The sequence below is a fragment of the Peromyscus leucopus genome, chromosome 20 (assembly GCF_004664715.2).
Source record: "Peromyscus leucopus breed LL Stock chromosome 20, UCI_PerLeu_2.1, whole genome shotgun sequence".
Lineage (NCBI taxonomy): Eukaryota > Metazoa > Chordata > Mammalia > Rodentia > Cricetidae > Peromyscus > Peromyscus leucopus.
This window is the reverse complement of record NC_051080.1, coordinates 2106503-2121402: the sequence shown is the minus strand read 5'-3', so window position 1 is coordinate 2121402 and position 14900 is coordinate 2106503. Positions and strand designations below refer to the sequence as shown.

General features: G+C 45.1%; 1 pseudogene; it reads left to right on the top strand.

Moving 5' to 3' along the window:
- The first annotated feature begins 2893 nt into the window (after nt 1-2893).
- On the top strand, nt 2894-3958 carry LOC114696543 (annotated as a pseudogene).
- Nucleotides 3959-14900: the final 10942 nt, after the last annotated feature.

The window sequence follows — 14900 nt, the reverse complement described above, 5'->3', positions numbered from 1 at the left end:
AGTAAATGATTATGTGGCTTACTGTACACCCCCAACTCCCCACCTGATCCCCGATTTCAGGAGGTATTAGCTCTCTGTGGTCTTTCTAAAGAGATGACTAGTGCCCTCTCCTTGCTGGGCCTGCCGCCCCCAAGAATGGCGCTAGGGACTTCTCCAGTCCTGCAAAGTACAAATACCATTGCTTCTCCGGCCAGGCTCCCTCCCCTCCCCACCACTCCCAGCCCAGCCCCGCACAGGAAACACTGTCCTGGCACGTGCTAGATAGCAAGGAAAGCCAGTGAACGTGTTGTAGATAGCGGAGCGAACTTCACGAGGACACACTTCTGTACCTGAAGCAGTTTGAAGACTCAAAATTAAAGACCCCATATGCTGCTTCTTAGTGATGTTAAACCTATTTTAAAAGAGTCAGAAATAAATAAAGGATGACCCTGCCACCCAATAAGGCCTCCCAAATCACTCAGGTGACAGAGGCACATCATATCTCAAACACGGGGACATGGAGAGGTTAAAATGAAAAGGGTCCTCTCTTAGCATATCCTCCTAGAGATTGCGGCATTTGTCTGGACCTTGAGTGAAATGTCATGTTTTAATTCTTTACATTTACTTATTTCACTTCATGTGTGTGAGTGTTTTGATTATGTGATATGTCTATGCACCATGTGCATGCCTGGTGTCCAGAAAGGCCGGAAGAAGGCATTGGGTCTCCTGGGGCTGGAGTTGTAGATGACTGTGAGCCAATGTGTGTTTGCTGAGAATCAAACTTGAATCCTCTGGAAGAGCAGCCAGTGCTCTTAACCACTGAGTCGTCTCTGTAGCTCCCAAATGGTATTTCTTTAAAGTACTAGGAATAGAATAGCACCTCACACATGTCAGGCAAGAGCTTCGTCACCCCAGATCTCAGCTGACTGTTTTACTAAGTTGCCTGGGCTGGCCTTGAACTTGGGATCCTCCTGCCTCTGCCTCTGCCTCTGCCTCTGCCTCTGCCTCTGCCTCTGCCTCTGCCTCTGCCTCTGCCTCTGCCTCTGCCTCCGCCTCTGCCTCTGCCTCTGCAGCAGCTGGAATTACACCTGCTCTACCAGGCCTGGCTGAAAATGTCTATTTTAAACTTCCTAATAATTGTACGTACTTTGCAGTTCTGGCTGCAGAGTCAAGAACAAACATGGAAGCCATCATTTCTCATAGAGGTGACTTTTCATTCCTTTCAATCTTCTTTCATATTGCTATTACATTGTTTGTGGAATTTTTAGATTGAGGGTAAACAATAGGCCCTAACGACCTCAAATGAACTATTTCCATTCCCCACCCTGTAAATATCCTGGTGAGATGGCTAGACCATTACTACAGCTACAGAGAAGAGTGTGGGAGTGGAGGAACTGCAGCAGGCACAGCACCCCACCCCCACCCCACCCCACCCCACCCCCGCATCCCCCCACTCCCCCACCCCGTCCTCGGCATCTTTACAGTCCCTGTCTGCAAGATTTTGAGCTACACTGCATATGTACCAGGAACCTGAGCAGGATTAAATCATTGCAAAAACTGAACTCTTTTTAAAAAAGAGTTCTATATTTTCAGTTTATGTGCATAAGTGTTTGTCTGCACATATGTATGCGTAGGCAATAGGCCCATGCCTCATGTCCATGGAGGCCAGAAGAGGACACTGGATCCCCTGGAACTAGAGTTACAGATGGTTGTGGGCTGCCATGTGGATGCTGGGAATTGAACTCAGGTCCTCTGCAAGAGCAGCCAGTGCTCTTAACCACTGAGCCATCTCTCCAGCCCCTAGCTTTTTTTTTTTTTTTTTAACTGAACAAGCAAAAATGTTCTCCAAAAAGCCTACAAGGTAGCCCAAGGCAAATCCCGGCCTTTACAGTTTTTAAAATAGATGGTCAAAATATTCTAGAAGTTCAGTCCAGGAACCTGAGACTATTTGGCACAGGAAAGAAAGAATCTGGAAGATGTGGGACGAGAGTGGGGAACAGACACAGACATGGGAGCTCACAATTGGAAGTGATCTGCCTTTTACCCAAGGCTTGAGTTCGCTCTATAGCGCCCCCTAGCTGGAGTCACCTCCGTTCAGGGAGCTTAACTAATTCTCACAGGACAGCCCCTGCCATGCAGACTGCTGGGCCTGAGTGAACGTTCTTTAGAGTGACTGTTATAATTCCTAAGAAGCCTGACCCTCTTCCATACAAGAGTGGTGTGGTTCAACTTCACCAAAAGTAGCCATCACACCCCAGCCTCCATCACCATCTCTGATCTTTCAAGTCCCCTTTCTGTTCTCCTTCTCTCTCTCTCTCTCTCTCTCTCTCTCTCTCTCTCTCTCTCTCTCAGCATTGAGGTTTTGCCTGCATTCATGTCTGTGTGAGGATGTCAGATCATCTGGAACAGGAATTACAAACAGTTGTGAGCTGCCATGTGGGTGCTGGGAATTGAACCTGTGTCCTCGGAAGAGCAGCCAGTGCTCTTAACCACTGGGCTGTCCCTCCAGTGCTCAGGACTGAGCCCAGTCTCCAGGGATAAGACCTTGCACATACTGCCAGCGAATCCCCATACCAAGAGGGATCGAGCGGCCTCCCCACATCTTCACAACCAGCGAACAGAACAAAGGAAATCGCTTTTCCTGCTGTCACTGCCAAGAATCGTCCTGAGCTGTTCCGACTAAAGCGTCTTCCCTCCCTGTACGCAGAAGCCTTGCCCAGCTAGTCCGGGCAGCAGTGTCTGTGTGTAACGACACCTCTGTACCAGCAGAGGACACTCCACACTGCCTAGACAGAACAAGAAGGACCTATTGACAGATTGGAAACTGGGTGTGGGCCCCTGGGAGGGGTGGGAACACCTCTGCATGAACCTGGGAAGGTCACAAGTTGACTAAGACAGCGCCATTTTTCTGATAATGGATGGGCAGGGAGTGTCAGGTGTCCTTCAGCAGATATGGGAGGAGCGAGAACGTGACACAGTGGTGCAGGGCATCATGGGTATCCATCCTTTCATCAAAGACCTAAAATTTACCGGCACCACCCAGATGTCTCGTGGGCATCTTCCCGCCCCTTCTGTCTGGCACAAGGATCCAGCCAAGCTTTGCTTTAGAGAGCCGTTCTATAGACCACATCTGTGCCTCCCCTCTGCAGCTGCCTGCAGGCCGCATCTTCAGGGAAGGGGCCTCTGACAGCTTCCCCCTGCCCGTGTCTTGACCTTGCCCTGGCTCTTCTCAACTTGAATCCTCGGTCCCCATGGACTTCTCTTCCAGGCTGCTTCTTGCAATTCGCTCCCCTCTCAGTTTCCATGACAGCAATTAGTGGCAGCTCCCTTAACACAGTTAACTGTTTGTTTTCTTCTTCGTCTGTAGGCAGAGTGGCCCTTGGGTTTTGTTTTTAATCATCTTCTCTCTACGACCACCAAGGTATTTTCAAGAGAAGTAATTCCAGGTGGATGGATGAAATTTTAAAACAACGGCAGGAACCTTTGGGCTTAGATCGTTCAAAATACTCACCAGAGTTTGCAAATATTAGGACAAAGACGATCAAGTTTTAAATCGCCCTTCAGCAGTGAAGGTGCTGTCCCCAGAAGATGGAAAAGCGGGTGCTGTGAGAGCTGCCCAGGACTTTTGCCGGTTAGTAGCTCAGCAGCAGAGGAGACCCACAGATTTGGATGTAGATCTGCTAGATGGCTTACTTAGTTCACACAGTTTCCCTGGTCCTGATTTAGTGTTGAAGTTTGGTCCTGCGGACAGCATGTTAGGCTTTCTTCCCTGGCAAATCAGATTGACTGAGATCATCTCTTTGCCTTCTCACCTAAACATCAGTTATGAGGACTTTTTCTCCGCCCTTCGTCAGTTTGCACCTTGTGAACAGCGTCTGGGGAAGTAGTGGTTCCTGCTTGCATCATATGATTTCAGACTTGGAGAAAAGGACCCAATTGACTCTGATGTTTACAAAGTACCTATAAAACCTTGTACACAGCTAGTTCATATTCCTCATAATTTATCAACAAACACAAAAAAGTGTCTTACTTGAGAGCAAATGAGTGTGTGTGAGTGTGTGTGTGTGTGTGTGTGTGTGTAGATAAATTTATAAATGGGGCACATGGAGAATGGAGTACATAGAATGGGGTACACAGTTCAAGCACGTAGCCTCCATATCTGAGGAACTGAGATTTCAGATGTAGAGGCTTCAGCTCCTGCTAGTTCTCTGTTTTTGTGGGGAGTACAGGCATTGAGTAGAGATGACTTAGTTGTTTGTGGTGGGAGGTGATGGTTTTTGTTCAGTCTTTATAGTGACCAAACTTTAATTTAAAAAAAATATATATTGACTTCCTAGTGGAAGTATTCTCATTATGAGGGACATTCGGAGAGTCTGGATTGTCCACATGTTGAAAATTTGCTCACCTGCAGAGCAAAGGGAATCTCCTCAGTTTTCCATCCATTTCATTTCATTATAGTTAGCAGTGTGACCTGAGAGTGTTGCTCTCATGTCTGGGTTGTAAAGATCATTTGAAGAAAAAAAAAACTTACAATATTGAAGTACAGAATACAAAAAATTTAAATATTGAATTAGGCAGTCAAAAACCAAAAGTGAATTAACTATCATCTTAAAGACAGAAAATTTTCTAAGAGGACAGAGGAGATGCTGCCGCCATGATGTAAAGGTACCGGTAAGCCACGAGCCATGCGGAAAAGTAGAGATTTATAGAGATGGGTTAATTTAAGATGAAAGAGCTAGTTAGTGAGACGCCTGAGCCAATAGGCCACACAGTACATAATTAATATAAGCCTCTGTGTGTTCATTTGGGTCTGAGTGGCTGCAGGACCACAAGGACACAGGAGCCGGGTGGGCACAGGAAAACTTTCAGCTACAAATGGCACCCAATGGCTCGAGTTTCCACCTGAAACCTGAAAATATTTAAGAAGCAATTCTAAACAGAGCCAAAAACAGGTTCCTGCTTCATGTCTCACGTGGGCGGCAAGACACCACAATATGTGGGCTTAAGCTACTCTATGGCAGGTTCATGGCGTGTGGACTTAACCTGGGGCATCTCCAAGCTGCACATTATACTGTGTGGTGGATTTAGCCTTTGCTAGAACAGACAGGAAAAAAAAAAAAAAAAAGAGGTTTCTGAACTACACACTGCTGGATGGAAGCATAGACCCACTGCTTCCCAGAGTCGGCAGTGAGCATGGTTCCCAGAGCTGGCTGTAAACATTCTTCCGCCATGTTGAGAAGCTGAGGTGGGCGGAGCCAGCAGCCAAAGCTGCCATTTCAGTCCTAGTAATGCAGCAGTTTAAAGCAATAGATTCACAATAAGGCAGATTCAGGCTAAATAAACCTCTAAATGGTTTATAGTGTGTGTAAAAATGTACGTAGGCTTAAAAGAGAGAAAAAAGAAATATATGCAGTTATATAAAGAAACAGAAAGTTTTAAAAAATAAAGCCTTTAAGAGAGAGTAAAAGTAATATAAAAATAAGCCATGTAAAGATGGATATTACACAGAGAATCTGGACTGTGTTGTCTTTAGGATTTTTAACTGCAGAGAGTCATTTGATTGTAAAGGCTACCCAGGTAAACCAATATGTAGATTTTAAAGGTACCTTGACTTCAAATTTTGGATCTAAGGATATGTTGCTTTGGAAAGGAGGCTCTGCTTTTGCTTCCACAGGAAGCAAGAGACTATGGATTTGTTCAAGATTAAAATACATCAGGTTTGACCAGCCAAGACCCCCTGAAAGGTCTCTGATGACACCATAACCCAGATGATCCAACATTCAGAACGTTTTCAAGGCAACTGGCTCAGACAATGCAGCCTCACAGACTACTCCAGTCAGGACTTGACCATAATTCTTAATTTTCTCAGGATCCCTATAAGAACACAGTGCCCTTTATCAGCAGGAAGTAGCCTAGAATACTACGTCCACATTCCCAAAAAATGGATTATAGATGTTTGTCTTTGTTTCGGTTGTTGGTTACAAATTGTTATTGGTCATAATCAATCTTTCTAAAAAAAAAGGAGGATATTATATAGAAATATAGGATATAGATATGATAAGATAAAAAGATAGATTATTGAATCTACTGTTAAAGAACAATACCTTGTTTAAAATGTTTTACATTGCTGTGGATTTTAGTTTCTTGATAAAAATTTAAAGTTAATTTTGTTATACTGTATGTGTATTTCTACTCTTGTTTAAGGTATTATGTTTGTGCAGCTCATTTACATTGTAATATATCATTAAAAATACAGATTAATAGTTAATCATCTATGACAGTCAAACTTATAGTCATGTTAGTTTAGTTTTCTAGGTATACATAGATATAATTCAGTTATGTAGGTAATCTTCAAATACTTCAAAGACCTACAAAATATTGTATTTAAAATGTTTTAAAAACTTAGACTTTTCTGGACAATGAGACACATCTGCTCCTGGCAGCACCAATTACTTCAAGGAAGATGACGGGCACCAAAGACACTTCATATGGAGTTCATCTTCTTCATTGCAAAAGTTAGCCATTTGGACAAGAAACTGCTCTTGCCTGGACTGCTTGACAAAATGTTGTATTGAGTGGACATGCAGAACTCATAGGAAGGTGACCACTGAACTTTGCAAGACAAAATGGTCCTTCAGGTTCCTGCTTCGCAGAGGAAACTTCCAAACATTCTACAGGACACAGGAAAAAGTGACTGAGAGACTAGGCCTATAGGCTGAAGATAGCTGACCCAACATTGCAGAGGAACTTTGGGTGACTGTCCAGGCGGCCAGCTGTCTGTCATTCTATATTTTTGGAAGTTGCTTTCAATGCTCTTCCTGTTTACTTAGGTAATATTATATACTTCTGAGATGTAGTTGAAGACTAGATAATTACAATTTTCCTTGGTTATGATAAAAGATAAATTAAAGATAAAACTTTAGACTCACAAATATAGGATAGATAGAATATTTTCTTTAATTTTGCCAAATACAAATAGACTAGATATTATAACTGTAATTCTTGCTTGATTACTGTTTTGTTATATGTAATTTTACTATGTTAAAGTTAAACCCTTCCTTTTTGATTAGACAGAAAAGGGGATGTTCTGTATGCTGTGAATTTGTTGCTGTGATTGGTTGATAAATAAAATGCTGATTGGCCAGCAGCCAGGCAGGAAGTATAGGCAGGATAAGCAGATAAGGAGAATTCTCAGGAGAGGAAGGCTGAGTCAGGAGATGACAGTCCACCATCCAGGGAGCAGCATGTAATGGCACACAGGTAAAGTCATGGAACACGTGGCAACATATAGATGAACAGAAATGGGCTGGGTTTAAGTGTAAGAGCTAGTCAGTGTAGGCCCGAGCCAATGGCCAAGCAGTTTTAATTAATATAAACCTGTGTGTGCTTACTTGGGTGTGAGCAGCTGCAGACTGGGTGGGACACAGGAAAACTTCATTTACAAGAACATGTTGTTTTAATGTCGAATAGAACAAACTGATGAAGAAAGTTATACATTCAAGAATTCATCTACTATTCTCTCAGGTGGAGATTCTCAGGTGGAGATAATGCTTTTCCACGACCGGAAGAGATAAGAGGAGTGGGGATATAGTTGAAATGATGTGCCTTAGGTTAATCTCAGAATGCTCTAATAATGTCCCCACTCTAACACTCATGCAAATGCACGCACGCACGCACACCCTAAAGATGGTTGCTGTCCTAGGGATCTTTTGGAAAGCTCTGGATACAGTTTTCGCTTGTCACTCTGACACGGTGGTGCTGCTGACATCTAGTGATTGAGATCAGATTGTGCTTGATTTCCAGAATACGTGTCACATGCAAATGAAAAGTGCTTCTGCCCCTTTCAATGCCCTGAGTTCTTGCGGAAGTAGCTGCTATCTAGAGAAAAGAACGCATTTCCCTTTCATCAGGAAACTTACCGGAGTTTTTCACCTCATTGTAAACTTGTGTCATCAATGATGAAGCTATTCAGAATGTCAACAACACCAACAGAGAGCCCACATTTGCTGCTGGTTGAACAATGATTCCGGATTTGGGCACAACACTGATTCCTTCTCTATTCCAAAGCAACCTGGCCTGAGATCCTACATAAGAAAATATGTGGAGTGGGAAAGGGTTTCCAAGTCCCCACCCCTGGCTAGAGACCATTCACAGCTGATGGCTACTGGGGAAGAAGAATCAGTTTTCTTCAAAGGGGTGTGGCCCTGGAAGGTCGACCACGCCCCCTCATCAGATAACCCCCATAGCTATGAGTATAGGTGTGGCACAAATTAGACTTGGTAAGTTTTTTAAAGGTGGGAGAGATTGGTGGGGAGAGGCTGGGGGGAGTGGAAGGAGGGATGAGAGGGGAATCTGGGGTTTGTATGTAAAATGAATTTTAAAAATTTAAATTTAAAAAGGTGGGGGACATAAGTCAGGCAGGGGAGGGGTGGGGCTGGATCTGTGGGAGGTGAACAGGATTAAAATACTTGAACATATGAAATTCTCAGTGAATTAATAAAAACTTATTTAAAATATGCGTGTGAGAGTATTACCAACTTTTCCTTTTGTGTCTCCTGTGTACAGCTGGGCCAGTATAATCATAAAATATCTATGCTTTTCTCATCCTGACGGTGCAGGGTCTTACTTTAATTTTTTGTCATGAGTCAAGCGATGAGACTGATACCTTTAGAATCCTGACCCAAGGAAATAACATTTTAACCAGACTTGGTGGCTCTTGTCTGTAATGCCAGAGCTTGGGAGTCCAAAGTAGGAGGATTGCCACCAGTTCAAGGCAAGCCTGGGATATACAGTAAGTTCCAGGCCATCCTAGGCTAAAGAGTGAGGCACTGTCTCCAATAACAATAATGATAATACTAATATTCTTTTTCCAAAGAAACTTTTATCGATATTCATAAAACTAAGATTTTATGCCTTTTTTGTTGTTGGTGGTGGTTGGTTGGTCCGGTTTTTTGTTTATTTGTTTTGCTTTGCTTTGCTTTATATTTATTTACAGTGCTGAGAATTGAAAATAGGACCTTACATATGTTAAGCAAAACTCTGCTATTGAGTTATATATTTCCAGTCCCCAAGCTGAGATAGATAGATAGACAGACAGACAGACAGACAGATAGATAGATAGACAGACAGATAGACAGATAGATAGATAAATGTAGATATATGAGACCACTCTGTCTTTATTCTAATGAAGGCTTCTTGAGGATTTTAGTTTCTAAAACTCAAGAACATCAAAGGCTCCACTTCCATATCGTCTTTTGGCTTTCTTTCTCCCTAAGTGCTAGCAAACAGCCCCTGACTCAGTGAAAACCCGCAGGAAGGAGCTGGATGGTGAATTGAGCTAAGCCATATCAGGATGCTAGAGGTGACAGGTCTGGGGAGAGCTGCTGGAGGAACTGTGGTGTCCCCAGGGTCTCCAGAGGTTGTCTCGGGGCTGATGTAGTGGGAGAGGAGGCAACTGGTGTGGAGGTAGGGAAGTGGGAACCCAGTCATCTCTGGAGTTAAAGGGCTCAGCTCTGTTAGAGAGGTGACTCTAGACGAGCCAATCATTGTAGGGTGGGAAGACTCCAGCCAGCTATAGAAGGGACTGGCCAACAACTAGAACATAGTGACCTTTCAAGGAAAAAGAATGGCCCAGAGATATTCCCATGGCTTCTTCAGTCAACAGCTAAGGAAGGGATTCTGCCTTTCCAGCTCTATGACGCTGAGGGAGACGCTTGGGTCTAGGCCAAGGGAGGAAGTATCTGCAGGTATCTGAAAATTCACACAAAATGCGGAAACCAGGCAGTGCTGTATCACCTATGGGTAGAAGCTACAGCCAGGTTCCAAAAGGCTTATCAGCTGTGTGGCTTGCATTCAAATCCCAGTGGGGTGGGGACAGTCAAGCAGGTTCAGGAAAGAAGTCCAGAGCAGCAGAAAGCCTGAGAAAGAACAGCAAGTAGGTCTACACGTTCTCTCTTGATGTACCTAAATACCTTTGGGAGGTTATTTAAGACACTCAGGACCGTGAGTGCCAGAAAAAGGGGGAGAAGGGACAGGAGAATGTTGGCCATGCCGGTGCATTCGTAGAGTCCCCTCCTGCTGGCTGTGACTGCTTAGAAAAGTAGCAGGTGTCCCATCCGCATTAGGCCACCAAGAGATGACATGTTGCAGCTGACTTCTGATGATGACTTTTGAGGAGTCTCACCAGAGACCTCAAGGTTTTTGCTGAATGGCCCTTCAGGAAGCCTGACTCTCACTCCTCGAAGCTTTCTCCACTTGAGAAGGTGTTTCCTTTGGAAGTTTTCTGTGGCCCACACACTAGCTCTTCTTTCCAAGTTATCTGAGGACTCACTCTGTTTTCCAGACACGGGTGACTCTAGTTTACACCTGCAGCCCTGGTAGGAAACGAACCAGAGCAGAGGCAGCTGCTGACTTCCTGGATCGCCACCCCATCCTCTGCCTGTAGCCACTGGTGTCACCAGGCTGGGTACGTAGAGGCCAGCTTCCCCAGCCGCCTCAGTCTCACCCTCTCACCCTGCCCTGCCTACATCTAGTCTTCCACCAACCCCCGAGATCTGACTGCTTATTGTCTATGAGATAGATAGATAGATAGATAGATAGATAGATAGATAGATAGATAGATAGATAGACAGACACACAAAATGGGGATACAGATACACACATATATATAGATAAATAGATAGATAAAGATATATAGATATATGTATTTAAAGGTGGCTCTACCACCTTTAAACTTAGTGTCTATCCTGATGTCTCTTGATTGTACTCTTGCAATTCTCCCTGTCCAGGAAGGGCCTATCTAGTCTACCCTGAGTGATCTTCTTTTCTTTCCTTTCCATTTTTTTAAGGGACAATGGATGTTTCGCAGGCTACTAGCCACCTCTAGTGCACATTTATCTAGATTCTAAAATTAAATTCAGATACATGTCTATGATTTCTGTGTCATTTTGTTCCTTTCCATCAATTGCCAGTTTAAAATAACCTTTTTGTTTTGGTTTTTTGAGACAGGGTTTCTCTGTGTAGCCCTGGCTGTCCTGTATCTCTCTCTGTAGACCAGGCTAGCCTCAAACTCACAGAGATCCACCTGGCTTTGCCTCCCGAGTGCTGGGATTAAAGGTGGGCGCCGCCGCCACCGCCGCCGCCGCCACCACCCGGCTTAAAATAACCTTTAATAATATTTTCTTATTCAAAATGTACACATCATGAGAGTCCATTGTGCTTAGTAAATTTTCACAAGTACGAAAACCCATGTGGCTAACACATGTTTTGAGGTCTTTTTAAGTTTTCCATGAAATAGAGAATGTAGGAAAAGTCTATTCCGTTCCAATGAGAGGTGCTCTCTAGTCACAGCGTCACCAATGAGGGGTCTTAAAGCTACGATGGATCAGATATGACATGTTCTGCCCCGCCTCACTCACACCTGAGACCGGCAGGTGAGTCTACCTACAGAGGGTCCACACGGCACAGGAAATGGTCGTCTTTGGAAATCATCTTCCTGACATTCTTGTAAGCAGAAAATTTCAGGTATGTTAGTCTGATCTCCTCTTCCCCCCCAGAGAAAGTGTCACCGCGTGAAACCTAGGGCTTTTGCCCGCCACGATGAGCTCCCTGAGTGCCGAGCTCCCTGAGTGCCGAGGATGGTGCCTGCTTGTATTTGTGCCCTCAGTGCTGCCTCCAGGCCTAACTCGCACTCAGAAACTCAACTGTGGGATGGATGGGCTTGCAGAGCTTGCTTAGCACTCCTTAAGTTCCTGGAGAGTCAGCCAGTGTTCCTCGACAGGAGCACAGAGCCACCACCATTCCTGCTACGCAAACTGAAATGCCCACCGAGGCAGTCCTTGGCGATCCTTCTAAAACCCCAGTCTGACCATGTCACTCTCCTAGTCCTCACCTACGGCCGCTGTGTCTATCTATGCACAGCTCTCCCTCGGGCAGATGTCTTTGAGAACCCAGGCACAAGGCTGCTGCCCCTCCGTTTCCTGTTCCAGCAGCAGCAATGTGACCCCTTTTTCTTCCGCTGGCCCAGGATGTATAAGCCAATGGGTCCCCAAACTCCATCCGAGAACTTCTGCCCACAGCCACAGTCCAAGCTCCTTCGGGTCAACAGGGCCCCTTTTGGTTGGGTCTGGGAATCTCTTCGACTTCATTTTTGTCACTAATTTTATACTCTGTGCAGTTTCACTCTTCCTTCCCTTTGCAAGGATTGTCCCCTCTTCCTGGAGTGTCTTTCTCTGCTTTGAATAGTTGTCTTATCTTTCCCACAAACTCGCAGGCCTCCCTTAAAGCCCTGCGGTCATCACTTTTAACCCTTCTATATCTGTGTGCCGTTTTCTGCACCTCGTGGGTCCCTGTCATCGCCCATGGGGTCGTGGGCATTGTCATGATATGCTTCTATACTCCCTAACCCCCAAGTTTCTAAGACTTCTGGGAGCGAAAACCACGTTTCACCCAGCAGAGTGTCCCCAATGCTTGGCTTTGCCCTCTAAATCAGACTGTTTGAGCAGGAAAATTTTATTTGGGAAGTCTTGAATCCAGATACCAAATTCCAAACAAGAAACACGCTGAAATATGAAAAATAATAATATAACCCAGTGGCTGGAAAGATGTCTCTCTGGGTGAAGGGCTCGCTGCACAAGCGTGGAGCCTTGAGTTTGGATCTCCAGCATTCACATAAAAGCCAGGCACAGTAGCACGTGCCCGTAGGAGAGACAGAAACCAGCAGATCCTTGGAGCTCATTGGCCGGCCGGCCTAGCCAAAGCGGTGAGTTTCAGCTTCTGTAAAAGAGCCTGTCTCAAAAAAATAGAGAATGATTAATCAAGGAAGATATCAATGTCAACCTCTGGCCTCCACACACATGCACACTCAACATGAGCACACACATACACCACCACATGACAGTGTAACAGAATCCAAAACATACAAGTTACACTGCAAGAATGTGTGGTGTCCTTGAAAGGGTAGTGTTGTAACCATTGTCCCCAGAGGTCAGCTCTTTTTATGCGGACCATAAACCATTCCCTCAAAACCACCCGACCCCCATTATTCTAAATCTACACACACCAAGGTACCTTTTGTGATGAATCAGGTATCCTGATAATAAAATAAGGTGGGGTGGCTCTGGTAGCTCAGTCAGTGAAAACATAGGTTACTTCACAAGCTAATGCGTGCGTGCTCAGTGACACACCCACTCCTTAGACGTTTAGTTCACACAGATCACTCGTCAGGAGGAGGTTCAACTTTGTACACACTGGTAAAATGGATTCCGCTGCTCTACAATGCTCCGTAGGCCCTGAGGAGAGCACCACCTCCTACTCCTTGGCCGTTCCCCTTTTCAGATCGGATGTCTCGGGCATGTATGAGTTCCTGTTGGTGCATGCGTACATGTGTATGTGTGATATACTTATGGATGCCAGAGGTCAGCACTGTCTTCTTAGGTCATGCTCCACCTCAGGTTTTGAAACAGAATCTCTCACTGAATCTAGAGCTCGCTCGCTTGGCAAGCTAGCTGGCCACCGAGTCCCAGAGATTCTCCTGTCTCCCCACCTCCTCCCCACCCCTCCACAGGTGTTACAGAGACATGTTGCTGCACCTGGCTTTTATGTGGGTACTGGGGATCCAAATTCATGCCCTCCTGTTTGTGTGGCAAGTCCTTTACTTAGTAACCCAGATCCCCAGTTCCCTCACTCCCTTTCATATCTATTTCTATATAACAGCCACAATTACATGCTTTACTCTCTTGGTGTCTAGAGCAAATACTCTCTTGTCTATTTTACCTAAGAGACAACTGAGACACAGGAGAGGCAAAGAGCTCATTCAAGGGTCTACAAACCCTGGAAGCTGTGAGTTATTCTTCTTCACCTGCCCTTTAAGTATCAGAGTGGAGTGAACACAGGTGCTGTAAATCAAAGTTCCTCATCCTTCCTATTGCTTCATGAGCCTTTTCAGACTCTCACATCAGCCCAGGCAGCAAGACACCTGGTGAAGATATTTCTTCCAGCTGAACATAAAGCTGGAGTGACCTCAAAAGTGGTGGCATGGAAATTTCCACAAGGGAATGCCCAAGCCATGCCAAGTGGCCTGCAGTCAGCATGCTATGGAAAGAAACACTGTGTGCCAGGGTGGTCAGCCTGCAGCATTTATTAAGGAGAGTTGTATAAAGCGGTGATAGAAGCATCCTGCAGTACAGGTAACAGCAAGATGAGGGCTGCCCCCCTCCAATAAATCAATCAGGAGTGGATCAATTTAGCCAGTTTTGTATGAGAGCTTAAGGAATTTGATTCAGGGCAGGGGCCAGTTGCTACGTGTTTAGCAAAAGGATTAACTTCTCAGTGTTTTCAGGCACCAACCTAAACAGGTTTTCCAGTGCAGGGGAATAGTTGAGGCTCAAGCCTGCAGGGGAAGCAAGCAGCTGCCTGGTGGCCGCAGAGCAGTCAGCACACAGAGAACCTGGGAGAACTGACCCTACAGAAGAGATGATCCCACAGGAAGGAGACAGCACCCCGCTGAGTGCTATTTACATACTACCTCTGCCCATCGGAACCCTCCTTAATCCTTAGCCCTGGCTGAGCCTGGAGGGAAGACATTTTCTAACTAGAAGCTAAGAAAATTATGTTTAGAAAAGTTAACTGACTTTTTGATGGTTTTTTGGAACCATCAGGAAGGTGGTAATTTGTTGGTTCTTTCAGATAAGCATTTACCGGGCTGTTTAGAGTTCAATAAGCAGTGTTAACAGTGGCCAGCTCATCATCATTGCTGTCACCATTGTCATGAAAAGGGTGCTCTCCGGCCCACAGAATTAACTAATCAGGACTCATGAGGCTCACAGAGACTGGAGTGACCATGAGGGAGCCTGTGTGGGGCTGACCTAGGTCCTCTGCTTATATGTTATGGTTGTACAGCTTGGTGTTATTGCAAACCGCCT